Source organism: Chinchilla lanigera, unplaced genomic scaffold, assembly GCF_000276665.1.
Source record: "Chinchilla lanigera isolate Chin_1 unplaced genomic scaffold, ChiLan1.0 scaffold00010, whole genome shotgun sequence".
In the NCBI taxonomy this organism is placed as follows: Eukaryota; Metazoa; Chordata; class Mammalia; order Rodentia; family Chinchillidae; genus Chinchilla; species Chinchilla lanigera.
The window spans coordinates 9,791,192-9,796,684 of NW_004955411.1; positions in this window are offsets into that span (position 1 = coordinate 9,791,192).

Sequence of the window (5,493 nt, forward strand, 5' to 3'; positions counted from 1 at the left end):
TGCAAAATCTTTTAAAACAATAATAATTCAGCTCATTTTTCCTTATACTATCTTTAGCATAATTACAATGCAAACATCTTTTATCATCCATTGAAACCATTGCATTTGTATTTATCAAAATTTTCTCTATCAGTAGACCACCTGCCCAAGATATCCTTTTCATATCAGCTAGATTTTCTTTGATTATTTCCACATTTTAGGCCTAACTTACCTGATCACAAGTGTGACTATGTACCTTAAAAACATTACATACATGCTATTAGAAGAAATAAATAAATACAAGCTGAAGTTTTGCAACTCAAGAATATGTTTAGGTTCACCTATTAGGAATTAGATTCCAAAAGTAGATGTAAGTATGGAGTTCCATGTCTGTATCTGTATTAATCAGAGTTTATTTGAGCTCCTTGTATGTGTGTGTGTGTATGTGTGTGTGTGTATCTTTCCCCTCAGCTTTACTGAGGTGTGATTGATAAAACTTTAAGGTGTACAATATAAACTTTTAATTAGCCTCCCTCCAAGTGGTTTTGTACTATATACATGCCTAATTCTTAGGATAGAGTGAAATTTTCCAGGAAATTCCCTCTTCCCTTTTCAAAGTATGGAGTCAGTATACCGTACTTGTCCAAGGGTTTTGGCTCTGCAAGCAGAAATATCTCATGTCATCACAGACTGGTAGTGGTTGTATGACAGCTTGGACCAGAGCAGAGTCCACTGAAAAAGCTGTGCAGTATATGATCGCTGTGTAGAGATCAGACAGTTCAGCAGACAGCCAAGACTGATCAGCTAGACTAGCAAGATAAAGCCAGGAAGCATACCAGCTTTACAGGCAATGGGGGGTCTCTTCATGGTCCAGGAAGGGTATAACTGGCCAAAGAAGCCAGATAGCCCTGGAAGCAGATACATAGCATAGTATTTGACTGAAAGAATGCAAAAATTGTCTTGACAGACAGCATTTTTTAAGTGTAAAGACAGTGAACCTTATTTCTTATAAATGTTGGAAATTTGGGCAAAAAAGAAACATCCCACAAAATGGCACAGTGCGGCCTAAGAGTCAGAAGAACCCTGAAGGCTGGACTACTGAGGCAAAAGAACGCAGGGCTAGGACTGCATGTTGTCACACTGTGGAAGGCAGAGACCTTGAAAAGCAACTGCAATCATACTGCTCTCTGCTAGGAGAAGCTCTGTGTGTGTCCTGGATCACTGAGGGAAACTTGCACAGAGTTTTACAATACCATTTTATTCTTTTCAATTAACTATTCTTTTCCTCATAAAGCCTCATATTAAATGTTAGAGACTATGGATTGAATGGCATCCTCCCTACAAACACATTGAAGTGCCACTCCCCAGTATCTCCCTCAGGATATTTCTGAGAATCATTGCAGATATAATTAGTTGTTGCCCAATAGTAGGATGGGCCCTTCCTCCATATGCCTAGTGTCCTTGAGTGAAGAGGAGAAAATAGACACTGAAAAGAGGAGCCTTGTGGAAGACAGAGGCAGGAGACTGAAGTGTTGTAGCTGGACGCTGTGGGATGCTGAGAACGGCCAGGAAACTTCCAGGATCTTGGAAGAAACAAGGAAAGATTCTGCACTGTGGGTTTCAGGGACACATCATCCTGCTGCTCCCTTGATTTGGTACTTTCAGATTCCAGAATGTTAATAAAGTTCCCACTCTGGAGTACTTTATTGCACCTTTCTAGGAAAGTAATACAAAAAGTACAATTCTGTATATCATCAAATGTAAGACATTATTAATTGCAAGATGCTCTGTTATTTTATGTACCTTTAAGAGGGGAAAAAAGTGCCAATTCAAATAAGACACACTGTCAAGTGTAAGATGTAAGCTGATTTAGAATGTTAAAAATGGGCCAGGGATAAGGCTCAGTGGCACAAGCATCTGCCTGGCAAGTGCAAGGTCCTGAGTTCAATTCCTGTATCAAAAAAAGTTAAATTGTAAATAGAATGTTAAAAAAAATATCTAAGAAGCTATAAAATATGGCACCTGGATTCTATCAGGTTATTTGATATTAATGTTTGTATTAGTATTAATTTGAGTGAGTCACCTAGAAGGTCATGTCTAATGAAAATGTTCTGCAGCTGGTGCCTAAACAGACATCAATTTGGAATGAACATTGCCTGATAAGTAAGGCGTGTTAAATGATGATAAATAGAAAATACTCTTTTTAAAGATAAGACCGGGATTTTTCACTTGCATGTCACACAATATTGTTTCTCACTGTTGGGCAATGTCAATCCTGGAAAAAAATGAGTAACATTATTATGAACTGTTCTTTACACTTTCTCCATGCTTTTCTTTAAATTATTTTTGCATTACTGTCTGCCCTCACAATTGTTTTCATCTTTTATAGTTTGCATACATTTATTGAAATTGATGTCTAATCTTTTCTCCCATGAATGTTCATCCAGCTGCCTGCAACAGAGACTTGTAGCCATATTTCTAAATTACAACGGTAGGATGAGCTGCCCATGTACCTCCTTGACCAGTGTGTGAGGCAGGCAGAGCCCCGGGCACCCTCTAGGGCCTTGGTGGCTACTCCCACACCTGTAGTGTGGCTGCAGGTACTGGGCTGAACCCCAGACATCTTCAGGAACCTCAGTGAGCCACCACTGTGACTCCCCAAGCAGCATGTAAGGTAGGCGGGGTACTAGGCACCCTCTGGAGTCCTCGGTGGCCACTCTCCACACCTCTAGCACATCTGTGGGTGCTGAGCTGAACCACGGACATCTTCAGGAACCCCAGTGAGCCTCTCCTGCACCTTCCTCACTAGTGTGTGAAGCAAGTGGAGTACTGGACACCACTTGGGGCCTCAGTGGTTACTTCCAGCACAATCAGCACCCCCTTAGGAGCCCAGTTGAAATGTGGACAGAGTCAGCAGCCTCAGGGAACTCCACTTTCACCCCTCTGCTGCTGGTATGGGAACCACGCTCGGACCTAGACAATATCTGAAGCCTCAGTAACCATGAGCTGCATCACCCCTACTCATGTGGAAGCCAGGCTGAAACTCAGACAGCTTCTGGAGCTCTAATGAGCCTCCTCCATGCCTCCCACACATGCCTGGGAGTGAACTGAATGCAAGAAAGTCTCAGGAGCATCTGGGACCCCAGCTTGCCACCACACACCAGCACAGGAGCCACACTGAGCATTGGGGATCTTTGGACACTCACCCTGCCACTCACACACAATCAGGAGAGTGAGACTATGCTCCAGGGAACCTCTGGGTCTTCAAAAATGACAAAATGAAGGAGCAAAATGCAATCTCAAACCTCCACACCACCCAGAACAAGTCCAGGAGACATCAACACAGAAGAGCCTGGAAGTCACAGACCTGAAATTTCTGGAATGATAGCAACTGAAGTAAAGAAACAACTCCATCAGACCATAGAAGACATCAGAGCAGAAAAAAATCTCTCAGGTCAAAAAAGAAATGACAACAATAATGAAGGACTTGTTCAGCACATCCAAAAGAGACACTGATAAGAAAATAGAACATAGCAACTCATGAAAATTTTGAGTGAAAAATATAGAAAAGAACTAGAACGCATGAAACAGATTCAAACAGATATCCAGGAAGTTAAAAATTCCATCAAAAGCTAGCAAAACTCCCTGAACAAAGCTGAAGATAGACTGTGAGACCTTAAAGACAACATTGCTGTGAATGACCCTGAGAGGAACAATCTCTTAAAAACAGCAAGGAACCAGGAAATAACAATTCAACAACTGCAAGGTGAAGCAAAGAATAACAATGTCAGATTAATAGGTATCAATGACACAGCAGGTGTTAACACAAATGACATAAAAAGACTATTTGCAGAAATAATAGCAGAAAATTTCCCAACATGGAAAAAGCATCAGACATACAGATAAGTGAAGCATATAGAACTCCAGTTAATCATAACCTAAATAAATCTACCCCCAGACATATAGTGCTCAAGATCCCAGAAACTCAATAAAGGATCAAAATATTAAAAACTGTAAGAGAAAAGAAACAGATTACCTATAAAGGAAAGCCCATCAGAATCATGGCAGATTTCTCAACACAAACCATCAAGTCAAGAAGAGCTTAGAGTGAAGTATTTCAGGTAGTGAAAGAAAACAACTTCCAACCCAGATTCTTGTACCCTACAAAACTATCCCTCAGATTTAATGGAAAAATAAAATATTTTCATTACAAAGAACAACTGAAGAAATTCATGAATGCCAAACCAGTCCTACAAAGAGTACTAAAAGATCTAGAAAGACATAAAACAGACACAACTTCAAAAACAACAATGGAAAGGAACCACCAAGCAAAGCAAGCAATTGAACAGAAGGAAAAAGGAGGACCCAATAGCATGAAAATAACATGACAAAGATAAGCCAATCCGTATCAGTTATAACCATCAATGTAAATGGTCTCAATGCACTAACCAAAACAAGCAGATTAGCAGACTGGATCAAGAAACAAAATCCAGCTATATGCTGTATACAAGAAACACATTTAACCCAAAAGGAAATTGAATACAATACTTCTCATGACAGAAACCCAGAAAAAAGTGGGTGCAACTATTCTGTTAGCAGACAATGTGAACTTCAGACCAAGAACCATCAAAAGAGATAAAGGAAGTCCCCACATACTTGTGAGAGGAAACCTTCATGAGGAAGAGATGACAATCATAAACGTCTATGCACCAAAGACAGGAGCACCCAACTATATAAGAAAGAATTTTAGCAGACAGGAAAAATGAAATAAGCAGCAACACAATCATAACAGGGGACTTTAAAACACCATTGTCACAAAGAGATAGATCAACTAGAGAAAAAAATCAGCAAAGAAATAAAAGAACTTAATGAAACTTGTGAACAAATGGATTTAGTAGACTTCTACAGAGTGTTCCATCCAACAGCATCAGAATACACATTCTTCTCAGCTGCACATGGGACATTCTCTAAAACAGACCATATGCTAGCACATAGAATATGGTTAAGTATATGCAAAGGAACTGAAATTATCCCACGTATACTGTCTAACTATAGTGCGATGAAATTGGAAATTAATGACAAAAGAAATCACAAAAACTCCAAAAACATTCGGAAATGAAATAACATCCTCCTGAACAACCAATGGGCCACAGATGAAATCAAAGTAGAAATTAAACACTATTTACAAGCAAATGAAAACATAGATACAACTTACAGGAACCTGGGGGATGCAATGAAAGCAGTCCTCAGAGGGAAATTTATAATGGTGAATTCCCACCTCAGGAAAACAGAACGAGCACAAATAAAACAATCTTATGCTGCACCTCAAGCTCCTAGAAAAAGAAGAGCAAGTCAAACCCAAAGCCTAAAGAAGAAAGGAAATTATAAAGCTCAGGGGAGAAATTAATGCAGTAGAGACTAAAAAAAAATACAAAGAATTAATGAATCAAGGGGGTTGCTTCCTTGAAACAGTAAATAAAATAAATAAACCCTTAGCCAACCTTATCAAAAAAA